Source organism: Zingiber officinale, chromosome 8A (assembly GCF_018446385.1).
Source record: "Zingiber officinale cultivar Zhangliang chromosome 8A, Zo_v1.1, whole genome shotgun sequence".
Lineage (NCBI taxonomy): Eukaryota > Viridiplantae > Streptophyta > Magnoliopsida > Zingiberales > Zingiberaceae > Zingiber > Zingiber officinale.
In genome coordinates this window covers 77,416,849-77,433,573 of record NC_056000.1, presented here as the reverse complement: position 1 = coordinate 77,433,573, position 16,725 = coordinate 77,416,849, and the positions used below count along the sequence as shown (strand labels likewise).

The following is a 16,725-nucleotide window of genomic DNA, read 5'->3' as shown; positions in this document are numbered from 1 at the left end:
CACAGAGAAGATTAAATAAAAAAACACGGAGTAGATTTTAAAAACGTAACATAGGTTAAAAAAACGCCGAACTTTTTTTGTCTTCTCCTTTCCCTCGCTGCACTCGCTCTGCCTCTCTGCAACATATCTCTCTTTCTCTCCTCACTCGCCGCCACCAGCCGTAGGACTCTTCTCTGCCTCTCCACACTCGATGCCTCCGGCCGCAGGACTCCTATCTGCCTCTCCTCATTCGCCCATCATTGGTCGTAGGACTCTCCGTCTCTTCGCATCGCAGGACCACAGCAAGAGTAAGCAAGCCCTCCGCTAACCACTCCATACTCCGCATCAAACCAAAAGGTCAAAGCCAATGGTAAGCTTAATCTCTAAGTCCCTAAACTTAAGTGGGTGACACCGCTCGACACTAGCGAAGCAATCGTTGTTTGTGAAGTTTGTTTTGCTGATTTGTGATGATTTCCAATGCGTGTAAACTTTTTTTTTAGGTTTTTTTTGGATTTGGAACTTTTGTTTTAGGTTTTTGCTGATTTGCAATGCGTGTAAACTCGAAAGTAGATTCTGGTCAGTTTACTCTGTCTCACTTATATATTTACATTATAATGTGTTCCTTGAAGCACTAATTATCCTTTACTGCATCATTTTATTTTAGACATTATTCTCATGAGAAGTTATGGTCATGCCCGGTAGATCAGCCATTTCATTCTCTTTGGTGATCAGGTTTTCTTTGTCTAAATTTCATTTCTAAAGGTGATACTATGTTAGTATTCACATTAGTTTTGCTTTCAGGTGGTCCTATTTGTACAAAACCTATCAGGTAAGCATCCTATAATTTCTTTTTTATTTTCTCAAGTAATTGTTGTTTCTTTTATGTCATGGATTTGTATTCTTGTATCCACATTAGTTTACTTATTAGCTTCATATAATATTTTGGAAGTTGGATTTGTTTTATGCATTTCTCTTTGAGTGTGTAGAGAAGTTATGGAGTTCTTCCTAAGGTCAACGGCTTACAAGTTGTGGAGTAGGTTATTTTCTTCTGAAAATGGTGAGATTCGTTTACATTTCTTGATAGCTTTGTTAAGGTTTCTATTTGTTTTTTTTTTCTGTAAATGAGTTCTTACTTGCACCTTTTCTTATGTTGAAGGTGATATGGTTGATGTTGTTGTCCCATTCATTGGCGAATATATAACTGATGGAACTTTAGCAACTTTTCTAAAGAGTATGCAATCATCTTTCTCTATCTCTTTGCCAATGTCTGTATATATGTACATACACTTGTACTCACTTGTATGTGTGCATTATGTGCATTTTCACATAACATGAATGGTCATTACTAGTTGGTCTAGATCAACAGAAAATGCATACTAAATGGAGAAATGTAAAAGGTGGACATCAACTTATGACACAAATAGCAAGTCAAGTGAAATTTGCTATTATGAGTAAAAACTTCTCTTGTTCATTGTCTGGACAAGGTTACAAGTTTTTGAAACCCCCTTTCTATTCATCGAATCACCTAAACAGTGTCACACTTTGTTGAATATGGTGTATGACTATGTTTTAATTACATGTTACATCTTGAACTTGTGATGAATGTTTGTCACAAGCAATAAAGATTCAACCATATTTTTGTTATTTGTCTTAATAACAAATGATGCACATTGCCATACAAGAATAGGTTTTCCTTCTATCATGATAAAGTATTGCCATATTTTTGCATGCGGCCTTTATATAATCTGTAGATCACTTTTGACTATCAAATTCTAGATTATGATATGACTAAAACAAGGTGTAAGTAACATTGATCTTTTCTTACCTTTAAACTTTATATGTCAATGTCTGCAACAACATTAATATTAGCTAGATAATTAAATCTTTATGGCTTCATTCTATCTCTACACTTTGTTATGCAAATTCAGTAACAAGAATGACCATACTTGGGATCAACAACATTGATCTTTTCATGTAATCACATTGTGTAAGGCCATATTCTTGGTATTAACAAAATCATTTAGGGCACGCTTGATTGTCATTAATTTTCCTCTCTCTTTTTCCCTTTTTAGACTATCATACTTGATCCAATTTTTAACTAACATTAGATACTGCTAATTTTATTTTCTCATACTTGATTCAATTTCTTCTCATCTTATTTATACCTACACAATTAGTGATTGTGGATTATTTTGTGAAACCTAAGTGAATTTTGGGTCTTATTTTGTTGGTATTGAAAACAGAACCTGGTGATAGAGTTAAAGTTGATGAACCTATTTCTCAGATGAAACTGGCAAGGTTTCAAGTGCTATTCATATATATCTTATTTAAAACATTTTTTTACGTAATTAAGTTTTTATCCATAATCCTTTAGTCAACTCTTATAATTTTATTTGTATATGTTTTAAGTAACTATTGATGTTGCTAGTCCTGATGATGGAATTATTCTTGGAGGATCTCTTTTTTATTTATGCTTTGTTTATATTTTAACGTTTCTTTCTCATGGAACTTAATACCATTGAATTTTTATATGATTGATAGTTCATTGCCAAAGAAGGTGAGATAATGGCTCTTGGGATGAAAGTTGTTATCTCTAAGTCTACTCCTAATGACACTCATGTACCGCCATCAGAAGAGATAGTCGGTAAGGATACTTCACCTGCTGTTCCTGTCGAGAAGAACAAAGATACACAAGTGTCTAAAGTGGAAGCTCTAGTAAAAAAGAAGTCAACTAATTTATAGCGTTGTGTGATTGATATATATTCTACTGATTTGTATGGATTGAAAGTATAATTGCTGTTATATATGTACTAGCTAGTTTGTTAGAGATTTCATATCTTGTTTTGGATCTTCATCCCTTATATTTTGGTATAATGAAAGACAATGACTTTTATTATTTTTGTGTATGGATTAGATTTAAATTTATACTAAATTTGTTGTAAACATTTGGTTAATCATTTTTGTCAATGAAATTGAATTTATTTTAATATAGATAAAAACATCAATATCGTACGTTCGCATGATGCGAATTTGAATATTAACAGCATGCATTGCATTTTATAGAAAATACATTCAATAGTGTATTCGCAGCGCACAACACACGCTGCGGAATGTGTTATCCGCGGTGTGCATTGCACGCTGTGGAATGTATTTTCTACAATGTGCAAATGCACGTTGCGGAATGTGTTTTCTGTAGCGTGCAAATGCACGCCATGGAATGTGTTTTCTGCAGAGTACAAATGCACGCTATCAATAACCTATGACTTTCAATAGCTTTTAATTGTGTAGCATACAATGCGCGATGCGGAAAGCAAATTTGTGCGTTGCGAAAAACTATTTTTGTTGTAGTGGCTGATGCATAGGGGAGTTGCTGCATTTCCTTGATCTCAAGTTTATGATGTGAATATTGTTGCAAGCTAAGTCTATCACCCTTTACCTTTGGAGTGCCACTGGGAGCATAATTCTGCATGCCATATCGAATGAGCACCTTTTCTATATAGGTCTTTTGTGATAGTCCAAGTGTGTATCTTGAATGATCACGAACAATATGTATGCCTAATACAAAAGATGCTTCATCAAGATCTTTCATTTTATATTCACCGGATAGAAATAACTTGGTTTCTAGTAGCAGACTCATATAATTGTTTGCAAGCAATATATCATCCATGTAAAGAACAAGTATAATGAACTTGCTCCCACTGAACTTGATATACAAATATTGATCAACTGAATTCTCCTTAAAACCATATAAAGAAATCACTTGATCAAACTTCCAATACCATTGACGAGATGTCTGTTTTAAACTATAAATAGACTTTCTTAGTTTACATACTAGGTGCTTTAAATCATCCAACTCAAAGTTCTTCGACTGTACCATGTATATAGTTTTTTAATGTTTCCATTGAGAAACACAGTCTTAACTTACATTTGGTGTAGCTCTAGGTCATAATGAGCTACAAGTATCATAATTACTCTAAGGGAGTCTTTCGTCGAAACTGACAAAAATGTCTCCTTATAATCGATGTCTTCCTTTTAAGTGAATTACTTGGTGACTAGGCGTGCCTTATACTTTTTGATATTGCCATGTGAATCCCATTTGGTTTTAAATATTCATTTACAACCAATGAGTTTCACACCTTCAGACAACTCTACAAGTTCCTAAATGTCGTTGTCTGTCATAGACTTCATCTCTTCCTTCATGGCATTGATCCATTTTTCCAAATGAGGGCATTGTTTGACTTCTTGGAATGATGTGGTATTATCTTTCAGCCCAATGTTAAATTCATGCTCTTGGAGATATACATAATCACGAGACATTGTGGATTTCCTATCTCTCATGGATCTTCTCAGTGACACTTGATCTTGAGGTTGTTGGGAGTCATTCTCAACCATAGGAGGGAATACCTCTATTGAGATGATGTACCTTCTAAATAAATTGAAGGTGACATGAGAATATCATGGCCAACTACTTCTTTCGATTGTGCAGCTTCAATTATATGTAGAACGATAACAATTTCACTATCAACCGCATCAGTAGTTACCATAATAGGATCACTAATGTTTTCCTCAAATGAAATTTCTCTAACTTTATCACTCCCACTATCCTCAATGAATTTGATATTACCCGTCTCGAAAAAGGATATGCTCAAGGGGTTATAGAACTTGAAACCTCTTGAGTTTTCAGAGCATCCTACAAAATGACAACTAACGATTCTTGAGCCCAATTTTCTTTCGTTAGGCTTATAAGGCCAAGCCTCAGTTGGACAATCCCAGACATGTAGATACCAAAGACTAGGCCCTCTATCTGTCCACAACTTGTATGGGGCTTTTGTTACTGCCTTACTAGGAATTCTGTTGAGTAGGTAAACTGTAGTCTTGAGTGCTTCATCTCACAAGGACTTCGGTAAAGAAGAAAATGCAATAATACTTTTCATCATGTTTTTAAGGGTTTGATTTTGTCGCTTTGCTATATCATTTTGCTAAAGTGTCTCAGGCAAGGTGTATTGCTCCATGATAACACACTCAGCAAGGTAATCCGCAAATGACCAAGGATGTTGTTCACCTGATCCGTCAAATCTACCATAGTATTCACCACTATGGGTTGATCTCGCGAACTTAATTTTCTTATCAAGTTGATTTTCAACTTCGACTTTGAAGGTTTTGAACATGTCTAGGATTGCGACTTCTCATGAATAAGATACAAATATCCATATCGAGAATAATCATCTATAAAGCTTATAAAATATACTTGACCATTCCAAGAAGTCTTAGGAAATGATCCACATATATTCGTATGTATAAGCTCTAAAATTCCACTACTCCGCTTTGAACTCTTATTACTTTTATTAGTTATTTTCCCCTTAATATACTCAATGCAGATTCCAAAAGCTAACATATCAAGGGAATTGAGAATTCTTAGCGATATTAACCTTTCTAGGCATTGTTTCAAGATATGCCCTAAACTCCTATACCACAACATGGATGAATTCTCATTTATCACACCATACTTCACCTATACTATATATCATAAAATTATCCGTATGAATTTCAGTGTCCAATCTATATAGTTTGTCAATCAAGGAACTAGTACCACACAAGATAGAATTTAAAAAAAAAACTAAACTTTTCATTTCAAAATGAACAAGTGTATCTAGATTTGTCCAAGCATGAAATAGAAATTAAGTTCCGTTTAAAAGACAACACTACAAATATATTTTCTAAATTCAAAAGTACATTGTTCCACAAACAAACTCTAAAGACACCTATCGTCTCTACTTTTACCTTCTTGCCTATTCTAGTATAGATAAATCTTTCCGCATCAATTGACATTCGACTCATGAGGTAACCCTGCATATTTACACTTATGTGAGTAGTTTTACCAGTATTTATCTATCAAGTGTTATTAGGTACAATAACTAGGTTGACTTCTGAACTAACAAAGTTGAAAAGTATACCTTTCTTGGTATGCCAGTTGGTGTATCTAGGACAATCCTTTTTCAGTTAGTCTTTCTTTTTACAAAATAAATAAGTTGAATCCGGATCTTGTTGCTTTTGCACCTTATACCCTGAAGCCTCAGTCAATGCAAGTTATTTACACTTACTCTTTCCATTACCTTTTTTCTTTTTCTTTTTCTTTCTTGTTGGTGCGGGAAGCATCCGACGATCGAACCAGAGTTTTGATAATGACAAAGGGTTCAAAGTTAAGATGTGGTGTTATCTAACAAAGTTCATGGAGCTTACAGGAAAATCCTAAGGGGGGGGGGGGGTAACCTTAGGCCCTAGGGGGAGGTAACCCTAGGTGGAGGAAAACCCTAAGGAGTGGCAACCTTAGGTCCTAGGGGGTGGTAACCCTAGGTAGAGGAAAATCCTAAGGGGCGGTAACCTTAGGTCCTAGGGGGTGGTAACCCTAGGTGGAGAAAAACCCTAGGGGGCGGTAACCCTAGGTCCTAGGGGGTGGTAACCCTAGGCGGAAAGTCCAGTCGGTCTGGAGGACCGGACTGGCATCAGGTAAATATCCTGAGTGGAGTAGGTGAGGACGCATTCCCCGCAGAGGGAACAGTAGGTGTCGGGTCGACCTAGGGTTTTCGGTCGAAAATTCGAAGTCAGACTCGGACAGTCCGATGACTGTCGTTCACTTATATTATTATGTTTTATGTGCTAACTTTGTGTTGCAGGGTATATTTGGGATTAATATATCTTGCAGGGACCAAAGTGCAAAGAATAGCCCCGGATGAATAGTACTGAGGTGCCTCCAGGAGCTTGGAGGCGCCTCGGGTGCGAGCCGAAGCCAGCTGTCCAGAAGGGTTGGAGGCGCCTTGAAGGAAGCTCAAGGCGCCTTGAACAGGTGGTTTAAGGCGCCTTGGACAGTGATGAAGGCGACTTGAGATGGATAAAAGGCAGCGGTCAAAGCTTTATCGCAGATTCATTTCCGAGATAAAACTTAAGGATTCAAGGCGCCTTGGAGCCTGATGGAGGCGCCTTGAACACCTTTTATAAGAGGGTCTTGACCAGCAGCTCAAAAAATGAAGTACCAAGCGATCCATCTACAACGTGCTGCTAACGAAAGGCTCCAGATAAGCTGCGACAAGTTTTCGACAACCCGACGCTCCGATTTCTGTAAATTTTGTTGTCGGTATTGCTTAGATTTTCTGTACTCATTTCATACTTGTACTATTGACGATTCTATAGTTGTTACCCACCGAAAGCAGTCAACGACCGCGGGCCTTCGAGTAGGAGTCGAACTAGACTCCGAACGAAGTAAACACCTTGCGTCTTTCTGTGTGCTTTTAATTTCCGCTGCATTTATTACTCTGTTAACTCTTCGTATGATTTATGGTTACGAATTGAACGAAATAACCACGAGCGCTATTCACCCTCCCTCTAGCGCTTCTCGATCCAACAATTTAGTGTCAATTTCTCCTTTTAAGTATTATAATTAATCTTAAAATGAGTGAACTGTGTAGACAAAGAGATTAATATGAGGTTTATAAGGGTACTTTCAGGCATATCTAACTTTAGTGTCTTAAGCCTTGAAGCAAGTTGGACATTTCAATGATATACTCCCTAATATTACCCTTTCCTATGTACCTCATGGACACTAACTTCATGAAAAGTGTAGTAGTCTCGACCTTTTCGTTTGAGGCGAATCGATCCTCTAATTCCTTAAGAAAGGTTTTAACATTCTCTTTCTCAGTTATTGAACCTCTAAGTGATTCCAGAATTGACATTTTGATGATCATCAGACTCATACAATTAGATTGCTTCCACTTATCAAAGTTCACCTTTTGATCCGTAGTCGAATCATCAGTCAAAGGTGCAGGGTGATCATGCCTGAATGCATATTCCAAATCCATGCAGCCTAATAAAACTGTAATATTCTCTTTCCATTGTCCAAAGTTTATGCCAGTAAGTACGGGGATGCTCAAATTAGTAGACATTAAAAGTACTGAATAAACAAAAGCAAAGAATATAGCTCAATTTAACAAACAAGACATGTATCTTTATAGTTATGCAATAATAAATTCCACAAACAAAACATGCAACTGTTGGACCCCGTGGTAGTTTTGATGTGATCAACCAAGTTGGTTAGGTCCTGCTGTGTTTGATCCCTGTGTCTGAGTGTGCAGGAGTTTAGGAGCACAGGAAGTCAAGCGGAAGACGCAGCTAGCGAGAAGGACGGCACGGGAAGGGAGCCGACGGGCTCGGTGCGTCCGAAGGATGAGAGAGCTGCGGAAGAGTACTCCGGTGGGCGTGAAGAGCGTGCGCGGCGTTCGAGGGACGTGAAGCCGGGACGGAAGGCTGCTCGAGGAGAAGACCGAGAATTGGGTTCGGGTGAGCCCTATTCCGGTTGGCCGCAATCATATAAAAGAACGGAGCATCGGAAGCTGAAGAAACCAAGCTGAAAAATGGAGCTGCCAGCTTGGAGGCGCCTCCAGCAGGCTTGGAGGTGCCTCCATCATGAAGGCGCCTTCAACCCTGTTTAAGGCGCCTTCAACAGGTCAGATTTGACCGTTCGCGTTGCGGATAAAGTTTTATCCGCTGACCGAGCTGGAGGCGCCTTGGACCCTCAGGATAGACTTTCCAGGAGCTATATAAAGGCCCCTGGAGCTAGGAATAGAACAACAACTCAAGCAATCAATCTGTAATCAATTCCTAGCAACTAAGTGAGCGTTCTAAGTGTAAAAAGGCTTCTCCACCTACAGTAAAGGAGATTCTGCTAGTAGAGCTTTTTCATCGCCCTGGACTAACAACCTCCTTGGTTGTAACCAGGTTAAATTCTGTTTCTGTTTCTTTTTCTGTCTCCTTAATTTAGTTGTTATTTTATTGCTGATTTAAATTCTGAGTTGAAATCCGAGGAGGGTATAGTTTGTTTTTGTTTTCAGCAATTCACACCCCTCTTGCCGGTCTCCGCTGCACAACCAAGTGGTATCGAGCTCGATCGCCTCGACTAATCGAATGAAGCACTACGATCAAGACGATGGGCGGAGCGAACATCCATCCCCAGTGACGGAGACTTCGCCACTTGGAAGCGCAAAATGGAGGTATTTTTAAAACGGATTTTGATATTCTTATTACAATGAAATATGGTTTTGCAAAGACAAAGAAGAAAACACATGGAGCAAGAAGGAGCAAGCCGATTTCGTCGCCAACGGAAAGGCAGAGTTCCACCTGCTTAGCGTGCTGCCACCATCGGATCAGAAGCTACGACTCAGCGAAAGATCTCTGGGAGAAATTCTTGGAGCTTTACGAAGGTACTTCCGAAGCGAAGCTAGCGAAGTGCGACATCCTCCGGAACCAGTTAACGAACCTCCGGATGAACCAAGGCGAGAAGGTAGCGCAACTCCAAGCGAGAATCAAGGAGCTGATAATGCAACTAACGAACCTTGGAGAAGAGGTAACCAACCGGGATTCTATCCGATACGCGCTCAATGCCTTCCCGAGAACTCCAGAGTGGGCCTCCTTAGTAGATGCGTACTACATCTCTAAGGACCTCGAGGTAAGTACGTTAGAACAATTATTTTCGACTTTTGAACTTCACGAATCTCGAGTTTCAGAACCCAACGGAGCAGAGAAGACAAGTCAGAACATTGCTTTAAAGGCAAAGATGAACAATTCTGACTCCGAAGCCTCAGTCGACGAATCCGAAGCGGCACTACTGGTAAGATGCTTTAATAAGTTTTTCAGTTCTAATAAATTTAAATCGCAGAGGCATCATCGAAAGAAGAGGACGGTTCATTGCTACAACTGCAACGAAGAAGGGCACATCAAGGAGGACTGCCCAAAATTGAAGAGAAAGGAGAAAGAAAAGGAAAAGCCAAAATACAAGAAACCAGAACCCTCCAAGTACAAGAATCTGAAGGCTACTTGGTCAGATTCGTCAACCTCTGAGTCGGACATCGAAGAATTCTCAGGGTTAGCGCTATTGGCGAACCATCAACCGGAAGAAGACTCAAGCTCAGAGATGAGCATCGATGAAGGGGGAGGAACATTAGAAGAAGAAAGCAGGAGTGAAGGGGGAGCGTCACCAGACCAGGTAAGTAAGGTACGCAATTTAACCCCAACTCAATCTTTTAAATTTATCGAATCTCTTTCTAAAGAGTTAAATCAATTAGAAAAAGAGAATGCTGAACTAAAGTTGAACCTAGCAAGAGCATGCCCGTTAGAAATGTATGATCATCTAAAATCAGAAAATGAAAATTTGAAATTAGAAATTGAAAAACTAAAATCTGATGCATGCTTAAATCAATTTCCAAATTCAAAATTAAGAATTTATGGTAAATTAAATTGGTATATAAGGAAGCATCAAGGTCAACTTAGAAGAATACCCAAAAATTATGTACCCCCTAAGTATCTGAATAACCCTGTAGGTAGGAACCTCTATTGGGTTCCTAAATCTGTGCTTAATTAATTTTTCAAAAAATTAAAAGCTTACAGTGAGAAAATTAAACATTGAAATTTTTTATGGAAGCTTTGTCTAAGGAAGTGGTTGTTGCTCCAATAACCAAGAAGGTCTAGTGCCTCGCCACGACCTAGAAGCTAAAATATTGAAAGAAAATGTTTAATTAACTTTCTGAAAAAGCATTAAACAAGAATTAAATAATGTTTTGAAAGTTTATCAAATATTTGTTAAAATAAACAAAAATTCCTTAGAATTTTTTTAAAAAAATTCTAAATTTTTTTTGGTTAGAAATTTTCTTCTGGAAAATTCTAAAAATTCATTCACTTGACTTAGAAATTTGTTTTGGGAACATTTGAACATTGACTTAGGATTTTTTTTTACTTAGAATTTTTTTTAAAAAATTCATTTTTAACTTAGCAATTTTTTCAAAAATTTATTTTTAAACTTAGAAAATTTTCAAAAACTTCAATCTTACTTGAAAATTCTGAAGACCCCATTTTTGCTGTGATCAAAGGGGGAGAAAGAAGTACAAGTTTAGGGGGAGTTAGAGAAATTAGAGAAAACTTAATTAAAAAAAAGTGTTGCAATTTTACTAATTGCAAAAATTATACTTAACTTGTTAGTTTAGTAATTTTTTCTTTAAAATTACTGTTTATGTCTATTTTTAACCCTAACTTGAACTTGGGTTGATGCACATTAAAAAGGGGGAGATTGTTGGACCCCGTGGTAGTTTTGATGTGATCAACCAAGTTGGTTAGGTCCTGCTGTGTTTGATCCCTGTGTCTGAGTGTGCAGGAGCTTAGGAGCACAGGAAGTCGAGTGGAAGACGCAGCTAGTGAGAAGGACGACACGGGAAGGGAGCCGACGGACTCGGTGCGTCCGAAGGATGAGAGAGCTGCGGAAGAGTACTCCGGTGGGCGTGAAGAGCGTGTGCGGCGTTCGAGGGACGTGAAGCCGGGACGGAAGGCTGCTCGAGGAGAAGGCCGGGAATTGGGTTCGGGTGAGTCCTATTCCGGTTGGCCGCAATCACCCAAAAGAACGGAGCATCGGAAGCTGAAGAAACCAAGCTGAAAAATGGAGCTGCCATCTTGGAGGCGCCTCCAGCAGGCTTGGAGGTGCCTCCATCATGAAGGCGCCTTCAACCCTGTTGAAGGCGCCTTCAACAGGTCAGATTTGACCATTTGCGTTGCGGATAAAGTTTTATCCGCTGACCGAGCTGGAGGCGCCTTGGACTCTCGGGATAGACTTTCCAGGAGCTATATAAAGGCCCCTAGAGCTAGGAATAGAACAACAACTCAAGCAATCAATCTATAATCAATTCCTAGCAACTAAGTGAGCGTTCTAAGTATAAAAAGGCTTCTCCGCCTACAGTAAAGGAGATTTTGCTAGTAGAGCTTTTTCATCACCCTGGACTAACAACCTCCTTGGTTGTAACCGGGTTAAATTCTGTTTCTGTTTCTTTTTCTGTCTCCTTAATTTAGTTGTTATTTTATTACTGATTTAAATTCTAAGTTGAAATCCGAGGAGGGTATAGTTTGTTTTTGTTTTCAGCAATTCACACCCCTCTTGCCGGTCTCCGCTGCACAAACAGCAACTATATGAGCATTAATGGAGATATCTAGTACAACATTACATTAAGTCTTTGGACTAAATAGTAACTTGCTATTGATACTCTCTAAAATAACTTATGATTACCTTCATCTGCCGCATAACTCGTCTTCCTTTGGGCTGACACATTATGCATATGATACTTTATTCATGAGCTTCATTAGTTAGCTTATGTTTTCTAGGATCATTCACAATGCTTCTAATCAGCCACACAGTGTCTTTTCCTTTGGGCCGACACGCCATGTGCATGATCAAGAAGTTTAACTTAATTTGTAAGCTTCCTTTAATATATATCCGACATAAGAATAATTTTCTTTTGGGTCAATCACTCTTAGCATGGGCATACATCCCTCTACACTAATACTCCTAGCCTCTCCAATAGTTCTCCCTTTGGCGATAGTATAGGTTTGATTAAGTAGCAAGAGCGAAGAAGAATCCAAGAAGAAATTGTTGAAAATTAGGCTAAATTCAGTTATCAATCGATTGGTATTGAATAGGAATCGATTGACACATTTTTCAATCGAGCGAGAATGGATGTGAATTTATTCACACGTGTGCCAATCGATTGAACACACATGAATCGATCCATCGATCGATCTAAAAGGCTTCTGTTCGCTTGTTCATCCTCATCGATTGACTAATGCCAATCTATTCATCAATTAATTCAGAAACCTTTTTTGGGCAATCCAGCGAACTCTAATCGATTGGTGAATCTCAATCAATTAGTCAATCGATCCAGAAGCTCTCTATTGGCTTCTCATAATTTTAAATCGATTAGCCGATTGATTGGTAACCTCAATTGATTAGCTAATCAATCTAAAACTCTCTGTTTGATTCTTCACGAACTTCAATCGATTGACTGATCGATTGGTGACCCTAATCGATCAAACGATCGATCCAGAAGCTCTCTATTCTATTCTTCACAAACTTCAATCGATTAACTGATCGATTGGTGACCCCAATCGATCAGCAGATTGATCCAGAAGTTTTCTGTTGGATTCTTATAGTGATTGGGTAATCCGAATCGATTGATTCCTCATGTTGATCAATTGACAAACACCAATTAATCAGCCGATCAATTTCGGACCCTTCTGTTCATAGACTTGAGCATCCCAATTGATCAAGCCTTACGCCAATCTATTGGTAAGCACCAATTAATCAATCGATCGATTTGGGAAGCTTCTGTTTGCTAATCTACGATTCTTGAACGATTGGAAACCTGATTGATATCAGAAAGTGCCTATTTTTAAACACGATTTTAACCCTAAAATCGTGCCACCAATCTCGTTCTTCGCAGATAATGCAAAAAAACAAGATTTATAGGTTAAATCCTAATCTATCCAAGCTACATTCTGTAAGTATCCTGGGTAGTTTTTATGTGATCAATCAAGTTTAGTTAGGTCCCGTTGTGTTTGATCCTTGTGTGTAAGTGTGCAGGAGCTTAGGAACACAAGAAGTCGAGCGGAAGAGACATCTAGCAAGAAGGATGGCACGGAAAAGGAGCCGACAGGCTCAGTGCATCGGAGGGACAAGGTGTTATGGAAGAGTACGCTGATGAATGAGAAGAATGTGCACGGTGTTCGAGGGACAAGAAGCCAGAGAGGAAGTCTGCTCGAAGAGAACATCAGGAGATAGGTCCCGATGAGCCAAATCCGAATGGACGAAATCATTAGGTGATCGAAACAACAAAAGTATCAAGTGGGAGCTGTTGAGCTGCTAGAGGCAGTTGGGATGTATACTATAAGCCTAGTTTTTGTATGAACATATGTTTTGAAATATTTTGAAATGAGAATCACTTTGGTCAAATATTTACATTTTATATTTATATATATGTCAATGCAGTTTGTCCATTTAATTTATATTATAGATAACATGGTGTGTGGTGCGACACAGAAAATTATGTTATCAGTTCTTTATAAATTATAAATAGTAGCTCACAACCAAGATGGATTGGGACAAACCATTGGAACGGTTGTAGTGTAATTTGGTATTAGTCTGTCTTGACTATAAAATTACACTAGTACACTATGTGTGTATTGAGTAGGACCGTTTGAGATTGTTTGATTTGTACTGACTACATAAAATAGCAGAACTTCTGTTATTATGGATGTGTGTCCTCTTAATCCATATATAATAACAAGCACGTATACTTAGTATTTATTTCTTTAACTTATCAATGGGTGAGATTTATTCGTTAAATCAATAGGTCTGATGAGTTGGGAAATAGTACTGTTTATGTGGTGTGTTGTTGATTATAGAAGGAATTTGTGTCCTAATTATTTAGGTTGATGATGTCCTCTTGAGGAACTCATAAGGATTATCATGTAAACCCTGCAGGTGGACTTAGTCCGACATTATAATAAAGTTGAGTGATACTACTCTTAGAATCAGATGTTAATTAATTGAGTTGTCAGTAACTCAATTAATTAATGGATATACGATGTCTTAAACACAGGGAGATTAACGCACTCATGATAAGAAGGAGCTCATATTGTAATATGGAATTGGTACTGTAGTTCAATAATAACCCTTTAGTGGTATGAGTTATTATTGATGGATTTGAGTTGGGTCTTCGGGCCGAACACAGGAAGCCCAAGCCCATCAGGAGGCCTAAACCAATTCCTCCTCTAGGCCCATGTTGTAGCCTCTATATAAAGCCTCGCATCCACCCATCCAACTTAGTTTTTGTTTTTGGTTTTTCTCCACTTCCTCCTAGGGACGACGCCACCCTATCTTCTCCTAGAGCCGGTGTCACCCTCTCTTCTCCTAGGGTCGGCACCCCCCTCCCTCCTCCTTGCTAAGGGTCGGCGCCCCCCTCCTCCTTGCCAAGGGTCGGCGCCCCCTCCCTCTTCCTTGGTGGGCGGCGGATTGGAGAAGAAGAGGAGGAGAAGGAAGAAGAGAAGAAGGCACCCCATCCTAGAGCCTCTCTTGGTGGTCAGCGGTTTGGAAGAAACGAAGGGAAGGGTGGTTGTTGTCTTGGTAGATCGTCGCTCACACGATGTCCAAGAAGAGAAGAGTAATATAACAGAAGATCAAGAGGTCTTTAACTACGAAGAAAGGTACAACTAGTTCTTTGATTCCGCTGCGTAATTAGTTTAGTTTTATTTGTATCGATTTTGAATACCAATACAAGAGGCCAACGATCTTGTACTTCGATCAAGGTGTGCTTTGATCCGTCAAGAACTTGCTTGATTGATCAAACACACGTCTGATCAAACATGTGGGTTGCAAAGAAAAGTTCTGTACTTGTACAATTTTTGTACAGGAAAATTTAAACAGAACGAAATTCCAGCGCCTTCAAAGTGGTATCAGAGCATGTTTTCTGATTCTGTGTGATTAGTTTTCGATTAAATTATGCACTGCTCATATATAAGTTTAGGCCGAATAATAGTAGGATGTGCAAGAAAGATTAACTCTGTGGTTGCAGGCGTCCTAAGTCCAACTATTATGACTTTGTGTGTTTGTGTATGATTTGAATCCTCAGGCATGTCGAGGTTGTTTTGTGTGCATGATTGTAATAATTAAATACGGTCGGTTGTCGTATTATTTTTTACATTTTATTCGATCTACATTACATGTAAATTCCTTTGTGGAACATATGATCGATAAATATAATTTTGTTTTGTTGCGGCTTGTATCCTTACTATGTGTGATGCTATTTTGAGGATCGGAGGCGTGGCAAAAAAGGAAGCAAGATAGACACAACGGCTTGATCCATTGGCGACATAGTGGAGGACAGCATTGGATGAGGTCATAATAGTTGAAAATTTTATTTTCATATTTATTGACTTTATATGCTGCTTTTATATGTTATGATGTGCGTGTTGTGTTGTGTATGCATGTTAAAATTCCTCAATTTAAATAACTAAGTAGGAGAGAGATTATTTAAATAAATTCCATGGTCTCTATTACTGGTTTGTAAGTGATGCATTCAAACTTGCGCATTGGCTTTAAGTGTCTTCTTCCATATCGGATGAGTTTGTTTGCGGATCACTAGATCAAACTTCCTCTATGGATGATTATAGGAAATTATTTAGGTATGTGTGATCTTCTCCATCTGAAGGAGCACAGTCTTAATTAATGGACTAAGTATCAAGTAATGGTATATACTTAGGCGCATTTAATAGTATCCTCCCCATTGGAGTCACTGTTATTATTTGTGTGACCGAAGATGAACCAACTATTAATTTTATTTGTCATAAAGTTAGGTTGACAGGATAATAAAATTAATGGGTAAAATCTCCTCTTACAAATGTTTGAATTAGTATACGTCCATACTATTGTGGCATACGAAATTCACGGTGTTTTGAGGTGTTGGTGAATTTAAATTATATTGTTTGAGGAATCAATATTATTTTAAATTCTAAAGTTTTGACTAAATATTTTATTTTGTGATTCTCAGGATTTCAAAATGGCTTTCAATCCTCTTGTTGTTATTTTAAAAGAAAATAAATTTACTGGTTCAAATTATATTGATTGGAAACGGAACTTGTACATTGTCTTAACTGCTGAAGAATACAAGTTCGTACTTCTTGAGGTATGTCCTAGCGTGCCTGATAAGGATTCTAGTGAAGAGGAGATAGAGAGACATAGGAAATAGGTCAAGGCAGATGAGATGGCGCGGTGTTATATTTTAGCTTCTATGTCAAATGTGCTGTAACATCAGCATTAGACCCTACTCACTGCTTATGACATGGTGATCAATATCAAGGAACTCTTCGGATACCAGAATCGGACTG

General features: G+C 38.3%; 1 long non-coding RNA gene and 1 pseudogene across 1 annotated transcript; both read left to right on the top strand.

Moving 5' to 3' along the window:
• LOC122010990 overlaps positions 1 to 16,725 on the top strand; it is a 52,162-nt pseudogene that overhangs the window by 17,965 nt on the left and 17,472 nt on the right.
• LOC122011841 lies at positions 948 to 2,789 on the top strand. Its single transcript, XR_006120044.1, has 3 exons — positions 948 to 1,036; positions 1,136 to 1,210; positions 2,521 to 2,789. It is a non-coding gene; the product is annotated as an uncharacterized LOC122011841 (long non-coding RNA).